Genomic DNA, 14,736 nt, shown 5'->3' on the forward strand with positions numbered 1-14,736 from the left:
TTTGGGTAGTAGAGTCATTTTCACAATGTTGATTCTTCCAATCCAAGAACATGGTATATCTCTGTATCGGTTTGTGTCATCTTTGATTTCTTTCATCAGTGTCTTATAGTTTGTTGAGTAAACGTCTTTTGTCTCCTTAGGTAGGTTTATTCCTAGGTATTTTATTCTTCTTGTTGCAGTGGTAAATGGGAGTGTTTCCTTAATTTCTCTTTCAGATTTTTCATCTTTAGTGTATAGGAATGAAAGAGATATCTGTACATTACTTTTGTATCCTGCAACCTTACCAGATTCTTTGATTGACTCTAGTAGGTTTCTGGTAGCATCTTTAGGATTCTCTATGTATAGTATCATGTCATCTGCAAACAGTGAGAGCTTAACTTCTTCTTTTCCGATTTGGATTCCTTTTATTTCTTTTTCTTCTCTGATTGCTGTAGCTAAAAATTCCAAAAGTGTGTGGAATAATAGTGGTGACAGTGGGCAACCTTGTCTTGTTCCTGATCTTGGTGGAAATGGTTTCACTTTTTCCACCATTGAGAACGATGCTGGCTGTGGGTTTGTCATATATGGCCTTTATTATGTTGAGGAAAGTTCCCTCTCTGCCTACTTTCTGGAGGGTTTTTATGATAAATGGGTGTTTAATATTGTCGAAAGCATTTTCTGCATCTACTGAGATGACCATATGGTTTTTATCCTTCAGTTTTTTAATATGGTGTATCACACTGATTTGCATGTATTGAAGAATCCTTGCATCCCTGGGATAAACCCCACTTGATCATGGTGTATGATCCTTTTAAGGCACTGTTGGATTCCGTTTGCTAGTATTGTGCAGTGGATTTTTGCAGCTATGTTCATCAGTGATATTGGCCTGTAGTTTTCTTTCTTTGTGACATCTTTGTCTGGTTTTGGTGTCAGGGAGATGGTGGTCTCATAGAATAAGTTTGGGAGAGTTCCTCCCTCTGCTATATTTTGGAAGAGTTTGAGAAGGATAGGTGTTAACTCTTCTCTAAATGTTTGATAGAATTTGCCTGTGAAGCCATCTGGTCCTGGGCTTTTGATTGTCGGAAGATTTTTAATCACAGTCTCAATTTCAGTGCTTGGGATTGGTTTGTTTATAGTTTCTATTTCTTCCTGGTTCAGTCTTGGAAGGTTGTGCTTTTCTAAGAATTTGTCCATTTCTTCCAGGTTGTCCATTTTATTGGCATATAGTTGCTTGCAGTAATCTCTCATGATCCTTTGTATTTCTGCGGTGTCAGTTGTTACTTCTCTTTTTTCATTTGTAACGCTATTGATTTGAGTCTTCTCCCTTTTTTTCTTGAGGAGTCTGGCTAATGGTTTATCAATTTTGTTTATCTTCTCAAAGAACCAGCTTTTGGTTTTTTTGATCTTTGCTGTTGTTTCCTTCATTTCTTTTTCATTTATTTCTGATCTGATCTTTATGCTCTCTTTCCTCTGCTGACTTTGGGTTTTTTTTTTTCTTTCTTTCTCTAATTGCTTTAGGTGTAAGGTTAACTTGTTTATTTGAGATGTTTCTTGTTTCTTGAGGTAGGATTGTATTGCTATAAACTTCCCTCTTAGAACTGCTTTTGCTGCATCCCATAGGTTTTGGGTCTTCATGTTTTCATTGTCATTTGTTTCTAGGTATTTTTAAATTTCCTCTTTGATTTCTTCAGTGATGTCTTGGTTATTAAGTAGTGTATTGTTTAGCGTCCATGTGTTTCTATTTTTTTACAGATATTTTCCTGTAATTGATATCTAGTCTGATAGCGTTGTGGTCGGAAAAGATATTTGATACGATTTCAATTTTCTTCAATTTACCAAGGCTTGATTTGTGACCCAAGATATGATCTATCCTGGAGAATGTTCCATGAGCACTTGAGAAAAAGTGTATTCTGTTGTTTTTGGATGGAATGTCCTATAAATATCAATTAAGTCCATCTTGTTTAATGTATCATTTAAAGCTTGTGTTTCCTTATTTATTTTCATTTTGGATGATCTGTTCATTGGTGAAAGAGGGGTGCTAAAGTCCCCTACTATGATTGTGTTACTGTCGATTTCCCCTTTTATGGCTGTTAGCATTTGCCTTATGTATTGAGGTGCTCCTATGTTGGGTGCATAAATATGTACAATTGTTATATCTTCTTCTTGGATTGATCCCTTGATCATTATGTAGTGTCCTTCTTTGTCTCCTGTAATAGTCTTTATTTTAAAGTCTTTTTTGTCTGATATGAGAATTGCTACTCTGGCTTTCTTTTGATTTCCATTTGCATGGAATATCTTATTCCGTCCCCTCACTTTCCGTCTGTATGTGTCCCTAGGTCTGAAGTGGGTCTCTTGTAGACCACATATATACTGGTCGTGTTTTCGGATCCATTCAGCCAGTCTACGTCTTTTGGTTGGAGCATTTAATCCATTTACATTTAAGGTAATTATTGATATGTATGTTCTTATTACCATTTTCTTAATTGTTTTGGGTTTGTTATTGTAGGTCTTTTCTTTCTCTTGTGTTTCCTGCCTAGAGAAGTTCCTTTAACATTTGTTGTAAAGCGGGTTTGGTGGTGCTGAATTCTCTTAGCTTTTGCTTGTCTGTAAAGGTTTTAATTTCTCTGTCGAATCTGAACGAGATCCTTGGTGGGTCGCGTAATCTTGGTTGTAGCTTTTCCCCTTTCATCACTTTAAATATGTCCTGCCAGTCCCTTCTGGCTTGCAGAATTTCTGCTGAAAGATCAGTTGTTAACCTTATGGGGATTCCCTTGTATGTTATTTGTTGTATTTCCCTTGCTGCTTTTAACATTTTTTCTTTGTATTTAATTTTTGATAGTTTGATTAATATATGTTTTGGCATGTTTCTCCTTGGGTTTATCTTGTATGGGACTCTCTGCGCTTCCTGGACTTGATTAACGATTTCCTTTCCCATATTAGGGAAGTTTTCAACTATAATCTCTTTAAATATTTTCTCCGTGTCTTTCTTTTTCTCTTCTACTTCTGGGACCCCTATATTCGAATGTTGGTGCGTCTAATGTTGTCCCAGAGGTGTCTCAGATTGTCCTCAATTCTTTTCATTCTTTTTTCTTTATTCTGCTCTGCAGCAGTTATTTCCACTATTTTATCTTCCAGGTCATTTATCCATTCTTCTGCCTCAGTTATTCTGCTATTGTTTCCTTCTAGAGCATTTTAAATTCCATTTATTGTGTTGTTCATCATTGTTTGTTTGCTCTTTAGTTCTTCTAGGTCCTTGTTAAACGTTTCTTGTCTATTCTCCATTCCAGTTCCAAGATTTGGGATCATCTTTACTATCATTACTCTGAATTATTTTTCAGGTAGACTGCCTATTTCCTCTACATTTGTTTGGTCTGGTGGGTTTTTACCTTGCTCCTTCATCTGCTGTGTGTTTCTGTGTCTTCTCATTTGGCTTTGGGGACTGTGTTTGGGGTCTCCTTTTCGGAGGCTGCAGATTCGTAGTTCCCGTTGTTTTTGGTGTCTGCCCCCAGTGGCTAAGGTTGGTTCAGTGGGTTGTGTAGGCTTTCTGATGGAGGGGACTGGTGCCTGTGTTCTGGTGGGTGTGTCTGGATCTTGTCTTTCTGGTGGACAGGTCCGCATCTGATGGTGTGTTTTGGGGTGTCTGTGACCTTATTATGATTTTAGGCAGCCTCTCTGCTAATGGGTGGGCCTGCATTCCTGTGTTGCTAGTTATTTGGCATGGGATGTCCAGCACTGTATCTTGCTGGTCCCTGAGTGGAGCTGGGTCTTAGCGTTGAGACGGCTATCTCTGGGAGAGCTTTCACCGTTTGATATTACAAGGTGCCGGAGGTCTCTCGTAGACCAATGTCCTGAACTCGGCTCTCCCACCTCAGAGGCACAGGCTTGACAGCTGGCTGGAGCACCAACACCCTGTCAGCCACACGGCTGGGGGTGAGAGCAAGAGGTAGCTTTGGTACATCTCAAAGACCACCAATGAGATTCACTGACCATTTTCTCTCCAGAAGTGAAGAAAACAAAATTCAGACTTTGGCTAGTCAGCCACTTTGGTAGCCAGCCTCCAAGATGGCCCTAATTATCCCCTAATTATCTCCCAGTCTTCATGTACCTGTGTGGCTCCTCGCACTTGAAAAGGGTTGACTGTTTTACTAATAAGAAATTGCAGAAATGACAACGTGCAGCTTCCAAAGTTATAAAAGACATTGCAGCTTCTGCTTTGGTTTCTGCTAGATCACTCATCCTGGGGTAAGCCAGCTGCCATGTCATGAGGACACTCAAGCATCCCTAAGGAGAGATCCATGTGACAAGGAACTGAGGCCTCTTACCTACAGCCACGTGAGTGAGTCATCTCAGAAGTCAAAAGATTTAATTTGATTTATTTTTGGTTGCGTTGGGTCTTCGTTGCTGCACAGGGTTTCTCTAGTTGTGTCAAGCAGAGGTTACTCATCGTTGTGGTGCACGGGCTTCTCCTTGCGGTGGTTTCTCTTGTTGTGGAGTATGGGCTCTAGGTGCATGGGCTTCAGTAGTTGTGTCATGCAGGCTCAATAGTTGTTGCTTGCAGGCTCTAGAGCACAGGCTCAGTAGTTGTGGCACACGGGCTTAGTTGCTCTGCGGCATGTGGGCTCTTCCCAGACCAGGGATTGAACCCCTGTTCCCTGCATTGGCAGGCAAATTCTTACCCACTGTGCCACCAGGGAAGTCCAGTGTGCTCTTTTTAAAACCTAGTCTGTTTTCATTATTTTCTATCTTAACGATTCTGTATTAAAGAACAAAAATAATACTCCTTTGTACCCCTCTTCTTTGAGGATTATATATGAAGAAGTATGTCTTATTTATTAACCTCAAATTTTCACCTTACTTTTAAGAAGTAATCACAATGTCAAGTATTTAATACCTTTCACTTCCACCTTGAAAAGCATGGATATTAAAGTGCTAATATAATTACCTTCCCTAGTCTATCTTTTTTACTTTTTGTTATGTATAAAAAACAACTGAAAACACGCAGGGTTTGTAAGGAAATGACAAATCTCAGAAAATTCAGCATCTGAATACACTGTATACATAGCTTCTAGATAAAGACACAGAAAATTGCCAGATACTCAGAGGCCCCCTGGTCCCATTCTAGTGACTCCCCTTAAGGTTTAATATTGTTCTGGTATCTAACAAAAATGTAACTTTACCTGTATTTTGTATTTTATATAAATGTTATGGCACAGTAAAATCACTTTTGGATTGGGCTTTTTTATTTTATGTTGTTTGTGAATATGCCTATATGGTTGCCTGTTGTTGTGATCATGCATTGCCACTGTTGCATAGGATTCCATAGTGTAAATATTTAACTATTAATTAATTTATTCCAATGTGTATTACAATATGAGTGATTTTCAGTTTGTGTCTATTGAGAACAGCACTGGTATATAAATTCTAGAACTTGAGCTTTGGTGGTGTGTGTATAAATTATTGTTCAGTATACATGTAGTAGTAAAATTTTCGAGTCATAGCTTTCTTGTGTTTATCTTTTTAGATATTTCTAAATATTTTCAAAACATTTGTATGATTTTTCTTCCTCAGCAGCAATGAATGAGATTCAAGGATTATACACATTCTTGTCACACTTGATAATACCTGTCATTTTCATTTGAACTTTCTGATCGGTGAGTGATAATTCCAGGTATCATGTTTTTGCATTTAATTGACTACTAAGGAGCCAAACATCTTTTGATATGTTTACTTAACATTCTGTACTCTCTTTTTTGAAATATCTTTTGGTATATTTTCCCCATTTTGCTATTCCATTATCTTCTTATTGAAGACTTCCTTTTTTTTTTAACATCTGAAGACTTCTTAGATGAGTGTCAGTTTTTAATGTTAATAACATCTAATTTGTTATTTTCCTCTTTATTTATTTGGTCTTATTTCTATTTATTTATGTAGTCTTCTTATCTGTAGCAGAACCCATTATTTATTCTAAACCACAAATATGTTTTCGTTTCTTCAATAAATGTAATTATTAAGCTTTAAATTTAAGTTAACTTTCTAAACTAAATATGTTGTATCATAGTGAGTATTAATTTTTCTATGACAGCTGAAAGGTTACATTTATTCAGAAAATGTTGTATTCAGCTTTCTTTTCATTTGCTCCTACTTCTCATTGATTCACAGTGGTAAACATCACTTCATCCATGGATCTGACTTTTCTCTGATTTCTCATGGTCATTCTCACTAATTCGTCTTGCCTCCTGTAATCTTTAGCAATCCCATTATTCCACAGAAGCAAAAACCTTCCTTGGGCCTTTTTCCTCAGAAGATTGATTATTCCCACGTTTTAAATGGGAGATTGCAATAAGTTAGGAGAAAATGCCACAAGGGTCTCTCATTTTTTTTTTTTTTCACGTCTTGTATCAGCCTTTGCTTGCACTCTCTGTTCAAAGATTTTTGTACAACACATTGATGGAAGATGCCAGTTGTTTCTCTCCTTGGGGAAAAGACAGATTAATTACCTGACAAATAAAATAAAGAGAGTGTCTTGCTCTTTTCAAATGTTGGACAGGATTGCTTGCATCCTAATTTAAATGTTTCAGGTGACTGAAACTTAAGATTCCTAAGCTTTAATCCATACTTGCACCATGCACAGCACCCAACAGGAGTGCTTTGCATAACCCCATGAGACACTTGTGTGCAAGTGGAACAGATAAAAATATAAAACAATTGCTGTCTTTTTGTGTCATAAAAATGATTTTTTGTCTCATTTAAAATATTTTTTTCTAAAATCCAAAAACGTGTCAGGCTAAAATATTGTTATTTCAAATATGGTAAAATCGAAGACCCTTCAAATTTCTTTCCAGTTTTGTTGATGATGGGATGCCGTCAGAGATATGACTTCATTAAACACAATAGGTAAGATTCCTTCATAGGCCTGATTGGGGAATATGAAAATTTAATCCCCAGAAAAATCTGGACATTCTCTAGTTCTCAAATATTGGTTAAGATGGCAGAAAGGGCCCTTCATTGTCCTATATGTTAATGCAGATCAATTGTGAGAGGTGGGGATAAAACAAGCAGCCTAAATATCCTTTACGTTTGTTGTACTACTAGTAGAAAGAGGAAGGGTCAACATGTCACCATGGTTGATATAGCAAATAAGCTGTTTGAAACTACACAGAAATGTACCTGCTTGTATTTTCTGTGCAGTTACCCTCTCTTTTGGTGTGCCCTGATACCTCCCTCAACTTATGTACCAACTCCAGCAGCATTAAGCAGAAATCCAAAGAAATCTATTCTTTGGAATTATGAGGAAGGGAAGAGTCGAAAATTTTATAGCGTGCTCTATACAAGGATACACGTCACCATCCTTATCTATGTCATGCCATGCATGGAGGGTCAGTAGGTTCAGGGGCTTCTGAAAGCACCAAGTTCTGTGGGGTTAATCACAGCTGCATTCATGGTCAGTAAAAGAGAAGGGCCTTATCTTGGTCACTTTCTCAATGCTAGTAGCTACATAAAGAAGAGGACAGCAGACATCTTAGGGAGAAGAGCCAACATTGAATGAAATGTCCTAATTACTCTAGGCAACCTCTCATGATGGCCTCCAATAGCTCCTCAAATCCCTGCATACTTGCACAAGGGATAGTATAATATTACTGGAGTGTCTGACTGCAGATTAACATTATTTTTGTTGAAAAAAATAAAAATAGGTTCAAGTGATAGGGTTTGAAAAGGGTTCACAGTGCAAGGGAAACTATTGTAACAATGTGGACAGAACCCTTTGGATGGATTCATCATGTTTTTTTTTTTTTTTTTTTTTTTTTGCTGCTTCAGAATGTGTAGTAGAGATTGGTGTGTTCCATGATGCATTCCCGCTTCTTACAAGTTTTAGATGGAATACCCCATTAGGAAGAAGTGCACGTAAGGAAGATTAGTGAGTCAAACTCCTCTGCCCTCTGTCAGCAGTGGGTGCAAAGGCATTTAGACCAAGTGCTTTCATCCTTTGATGTGCAAAGTTTTCACTATATGAATGATGTTTTGTTTGTTTGCAGGTCAGGAGCCTTGGTCTCAATATCCCTGGTTAAAAAGTGTTATCACGTGTCTGCCAGAAGGAATTGCTGATGATACTGGAAAAAAATGGGAGTTATCCTTAACAATTAAGGGTTTTGTAGCAACATGGATGGACCTAGAGATTGTTATATTGAGTGAAGCAAGTCAGACACAGAAAGACAGATATCATATGATATTGCTTATATGAGGAATCTGAAAAAGAAAAAAAAGGTACAAATGAACTTATTTACATAACAGAAATAGAGTCATGGATATAGAAAACAAACCTATGGTTACCAGGGGATAAGTGGGGAAGGGATAAATTGGGAGATTGGGACTGACATATACACACTACTATATATAAAATAGATAAGTATTGATAAAGACCTGCTTTATAGCACAGGGAACTCTACTCAATGGTCTGTACTGGCGTATACGGAAAAAGAATCTTAAAAAAAAACAAGGGTTTTGGGATTATATAATAAATATAAATGTGCAAACCTTTAACATGAAAGGAAAAATCAGTTAACTCTGTGGTCCCTGTTATGGTGTAAACAATTTGTACCTCTAATTTTAAAATTTTGAAACCTAGCTCCCATGTTGATGGTATTAGGAGGTGGGGCTTTTGGGAGGTGATTAGGTTATGAGGCCAGAGACCTCAAACATGGGATTAGTGACCTAATAAATGTAGCACACAGAAGATCTTATGCCCATTCCATGATTTCATTGCCGAGCGAGAAGACCCACATTATGAACCAGAAATTGGTCCCTCGCCAGACACTAAGTCAGCTGGCAACTTGTTCTTTTTTTAAAAAATTAATTAGATAATTAATTAATTAATTTTTTGGCTGTGTTGGGTCTTTGTTGCGGTGCACAGGCTTCTCATTGGGTGGCTTCTCTTGTTGCGGAGCACGGGCTCTAGGCGTGCAGGTTTCAGTAGTTGTGGCTCACGGGCTCAGTAGTTGTGGCCTGTGGACTCTAGAACACAGGCTCAGTATTTGTGGTGCACGGGCTTAGTTGTTCCATGGCATGTGGGATCTTCCCGGACCAGGGCTCGAACTCTTGTCCCCTTTATGGGTAGGCAGATTCTTAACCACTGCACCACCACGGAAGCCCCTGGTTACTTGTTCTTGAACTTTTCAGCCTCAGCCATTATGAGAAAACAAAAATATTCTGTTGTTTATAAAATACCAAGTCTCTCGTATTTTGTTTTAGCAGTCAAAGAGCTGGCTGAGTAGAAATATCTGTGAGCTTGAAGACATATCAAGAGAAACCTTTAAATCTCAAAAGAAAAGAGAAAATGGGCAGGAAAGAAATCAACAGAACAGAGCAATCAATAATTGTGGAACAATGAAAAATGCTGTGACCTATACATAATGGGCATAGCAGGAGGAGAATAAAGATAACAAAGAACAGAAAATATTTTTTAAAAATGACTGAGAATCTCCCCAAATGAATGTCTGACACTAAATCCACAACATCCAAACTTAGAGGAACATATGAATAGTAAAGAAAACTGACCAATATCTCTCAGGAACATCAATGCAAAAATCCTCAACAAAATATTACCAAATCGAATCCAACAATATTTTGAGAGAATTTTATATCATGAATGAGAGGGAATAATCCCAGCTATGCAAGGCTGGTTCAACATTCTAAAATCAAATAATGATACCCATCATATCAACACCCTAAAGACAATCATTAGCATATCAATAGATTCAGAAGACCTTTGAAAAAATCTAACACCCATTCTTCATAAAAACTCTCAGTTAAAGAAATAGACTGGAGCTTTCTCAAGTTGATAACAAAGATTTACAGGAAACTTTTATCTTACATCATGATAAATGGTCAAAAACATGAAGCTTTTCCACTAAGTTCAGGTAAAAGCAAGGATGTCCCCTTTCATGACTCCTTTTCCATATTTTACTCCAAGTCCTTGCTAATGCAATAAGGCATGAAAATAAATAAAACAAATACAGATTGGGTAGAAAAAAATGAAAGCAACCTAAATAAAATGTGGACCAATATACTTTATGGACACCTCTCCAAAGAAAATAGACACTATGCATATAAGTATACAGAAGAATAATCCAGATTACATGCTGCCATGAAAAAGCAAATTAAAAATACAATTACATACCACTATGTAACACTTAGAATGGCTAAAATGTGAACAATGACAAGAACAAATTCTGTAGGAGATGTGGAACAATAGGAAATGTCATTTGTTATTGGTGGAAATGAAAAATAATACAGCTACTTTGGTAGTCTGATTGACACTTGCTATAATATTGAACATTCCCTTACTGTACAATCCGGCAAGTGTTCTCATGGATATTTACTGAAAGTAGTTTAAAACATACTTCCAGACGAAAACCTGCATATGGATATTTATAGCACCTAATTCAATATTGCCAAAATGTGAATGAAACTAAGGTGTCCTCCAATAGGTGAATGAAATGATATAGTATTAATATATTCTGGGAATGGGATAATATTGAGCACTAAAAAAGTAAGCTATCAAGCCATAAAAATAGATGGGAATTCTTTTTTTTCTTTTGAAATATAGGTGATTTTCTTTATTTTGTAATTTAAATTTTATTGGAGTATAATTGATTTACAACGTTGTGTTCATTTCAGCTGCACAGCAAGTGATTCAGTTACACATATGCATATATTCATTCTTTTTCAGATTCTTTTCTGATAAAGGTATTCCCAGAATATTGAGTAGAGTTCCCTGTGCTATACAGTAGGTCCTTGTTGCTTATCTATGTTATATATAGTAGTATTCGTATGTTTACCCCAAGTTCCTGATTTATCCCTACCCCTCACCTTTCGCCTTTGGTAACTATAAGTTTGTTTTCCAAGTCTGTGAGTCTGCCTCTGTTTTGTAAGTTAGTTCATTTGTATCAATTTTTAGCTTCCACCTAGAAGTGATATCATACAATATTTGTCTTACTCTGTCTGACTTACTTCACTTAGTACAATCATCTCTAGGTCCATCCATGTTACTGTAATTGGCATTATTTTCTTCTATTTTATGGCTGAGTCATATTCCATTATATATATACATATATATATATATATATATGTATCACATATTCTTTACCTATATTCATATGTTGATGGACATTTTGGTTGCTTCCATGTCTTCACTATTGTAAAGAGTGTTGCAGTGAACATTGGGGAAGATGTGTCTTTTCGATTTACGCTTTCCTCCAGATATGCTCACAGGAGTGAACTTGCTGGATCATCTGGTAGCTCTATTTTATTTTATTTTATTTCATTTCATTTCAATTTCAATTTTTTTGGAGTATAGTTCATTTACCATGTTGTGTTACTTTCTGCTGCACCGCACAGTGAAGCAGTTATACATATATCCAATCCTTTTTGGATTCCTTTCCCATACAGGTCATTACAGAGTATTGAGTAGAGTTCCCTGTGCTATACAGTAAGCCCTTATTTGTTATCTCTTTTATATATAGTGGTGTGTATATGTCAATCCCAATTTCCAATTTATCCCTCCCACCTCCCTTTACTCTGGTAACCTCCATTCTGTTCTCCATAGTGGCTGTTACCAATTGGCATTGCCACCGATAGCATAGTATTGGTGGCGCAGTGGTTAATAATCTGCGTGCCAGTTCAGGGGACACAGGTTCGAGCCCTGGCCCGGAAAGATCTCACATGCCACAGAACAAGTAAGCCCGTGCACCACAACTACTCAGTCTGCGCTCTAGAGCCCACGAGCCACAACTACTGAAGCCTGTGTGCCTAGAGCCTGTGCTCCACAACAAGAGAAGCCACCGCAAAGAGAAGGCTTCGTACCTCAACGATGAGTAGCCCCCGCTTGCTGCAACTAGAGAAAAGCCGCGTGCATCAATGAAGACCCGACGCAGATTAAAAAAAAATAATAATAAGTAGTAGGTTTCTCTTTTTCCCACACCATCTGAAGCACTTCGTGTTTGTAGACATTGTGATGATGGCTATTCTGAGTGGTTCCAGGTGATACTTCTTTGTACATCTGATTTGCATTTGTCTAACATAAAGCAATGGTGAGCATCTTCATATGTGCTTTCTTTTTTTGAACAGTGTGAGTAAAATTTACCCCTTGAAAAAGGGTTATTGAAAGGTTGCCTTGTTTTGAAGTCTATTTCGATTACCTACCCTAAGACATTTTTTGAGGGCTGTTGTCATTTACAGCTCCCCAGGCATTGTGAATATGAAGTGCCTATAAGGTCCAGTTTTTAGAGTTGTTGTTATGGGAAACAGAAGGCAGCAGGATTTCTACTGTCCCTGTCTGGTTACTGACAGAACCTTAGATGTAGGGAAAGTCCTGTTCCTGGGTTTTAAATTAGAGTGGAATGTGCCTGACCAAACATGTAAGGGCTTCTGTCCCATTCCTTCTTCCCCCTTACCCTTCATCCCCCGAACAAATACAAACCCCTGCAAAATCACCTGTTGAGGGTGCTGTCTTGCAGAGTGGGATGACCCTAATGAAGGAGTCTGGAGGTCCGAACCCAAACACCAGGATATGTTGAGACCAGGTGATTTTCCAAGTGCCATCCAGCCCAGAGAGTCCACCATCCTTTGGGTGTCAGAGGGTTGATTTAGTAGTATGAGGGCACACTTAGATCTGGAGATTGTGATCCCATGCAGAGGGGACCAGCTACTACATGTTCAAGGGGGGTGAATTAGCTGGCATATCCTCCCGAGGTCCTCAGGCCCACAAGAGTCCAGCCTTGGGACCAAATTGGGTCTGTGTCCAGGGATGTGACACTAGCACGTTCACCGCGACTAAACGAATTTAGTGATCATTTTTCTTTTCTGTAATTTAATTTTAAATTTATAATGGAGTATAGTTGATTTACCATGTTGTGTTCGTTTTTGATATACACCAACATGATTCATTTATACAGAGATGACTATATATTCTTTTTAGAATTATTTTCCCATTGAGGTTACTAAATGGTGTTGAGAAGAGTTCCAAGTGCTCTACAGCAGGTCCATGTTGATTACAAGTTTTCTCTCTGTAAATATGTAGATACTAACTCCAACCTCATGATTTATGCCTCCAACACACCTTTCCAGTTTGGTAACCATAAGTTTGTGTTCTAAGTCTGGGACTCTGTTTCTGTGTTGTAGGATAGTACCTTTGTATCAATTTTTAGATTCTACCGATAAGTAATATCATATGATAGTTATCGTTGTCTGATTTATGACACTTAGTATGAATGTATGTAGGTCCTTCTGAGTGGCTGCAAATGGCCTTATTTCATTCATTTCATGGCTGAGTAATATTCCATTGTACATATGCAGCATAATTTCTTTATCCAGTTTTCCTTCCAAGGACTTTTAGGTAGCTTCCAAGTAGAGGCTCTTGTAAACAGGGCTGCATAAAGGTTGCAGTGCCTGGGTTCTGTCAGTGTATGTTTTTTCCAAGATACAGGCCCAGGAGTGGAAGCGCCATATTCTCTGAAGCTCTGGTTTTTAGATTTTTAAGGAATCACCATCCACTTCTCCAGAGTGGCTGTTAGCAATTTACATTCCCACCATCAGCTTGTCAGGGTTCCCTTTTCTCCACGCCCTGTCCTGCATTTCAGGTTTTACACTTTGCGAGGTTGGCCATTCTGACTGGTGTGAAGTGATACCTCTTTGTAGTACTGATTTGCATTGCCTGCCTGTTTTGTTGGCCAAAAGGCGAGTAAGGGTTTTTCCTGAATATATTAAGGAATAACGCATACGGCCTTTTTGGCCAACCGCACCATTGGCGATGTTCAGCAGCTTTGCATGTGCTTTAATGGCGAGTGCAAACTACCTCTTGAGATCCCTTTCCTGCAATTCTGCCTTGCTTACAAGTCCTTTACGAATACTTGGCTGAAAAAATGACTCCATTAGAGGTGTCAATTACAACCCTGCATGTCTGTGAATTGCAGTGCCCCTGAGCACCAGTTTTCAACTTGTTGTTTAGGGAAGCAGCCACAAAGGGGCAGGATTTCTACAGACCCATTCCGGTTACTGGGGCACCTGAAGGATAGGGAAATTCTTCTTCCAGATTAGGAAACTAGAGTGGCATATGCCTTTCCAAACATCTAGGGCTTGTGTCTCATTCCATCCCCCCATTCCCCTTCTTCACCCGGAAAATTCCAAGCTGTTGAGTGTGCTGCCTTCCCAAAGTGGGGAGACTCTAAGGAAAGGAGTTGGAGGGGGGACCCGAATACCAGGAGACGTGGAGATGAGGTGACTTTTCCAAACTCTTCCCGATCAGAAGGTGTACCATCCTCTGGATGTGCCATGCATGTTTTAGCTGTAGGAAGGGTCCCCTGCACCTGGAGATATGGGACCCATGGAATGGGAGCCAGGCAGTATTACTCTAAAAGGGCTGCATTTGCTGTCCCATCCTCACCAAGCCTCTCAGACCCAAGAGTGTAGAGCCTTAGGTCCCATCCAGCTGTGTGTCTAGATGTGGTCAGTCCAGGTTGCATCACAGCCCATGAACAAATTTTGTAAGAATTTCTCTCTCTCTCACTGTCTTTTTTTTTTGTTCTTGTTATTTAATTTTATAATGGGGTATAGCTGATTTTCAATACTGTGTTTCTTGCTGCTCTACATCTACGCAGTTGACTCACATAAAGAGAGACATCAATAAATTATTTTACAGACCCTAACCAGTCTTATATGTTCTTTTCCAGTGACAACAGTGTGCTGAGCCCAGTTCTTTGAGCT

This window comes from Eubalaena glacialis, chromosome 1, assembly GCF_028564815.1.
Source record: "Eubalaena glacialis isolate mEubGla1 chromosome 1, mEubGla1.1.hap2.+ XY, whole genome shotgun sequence".
Lineage (NCBI taxonomy): Eukaryota > Metazoa > Chordata > Mammalia > Artiodactyla > Balaenidae > Eubalaena > Eubalaena glacialis.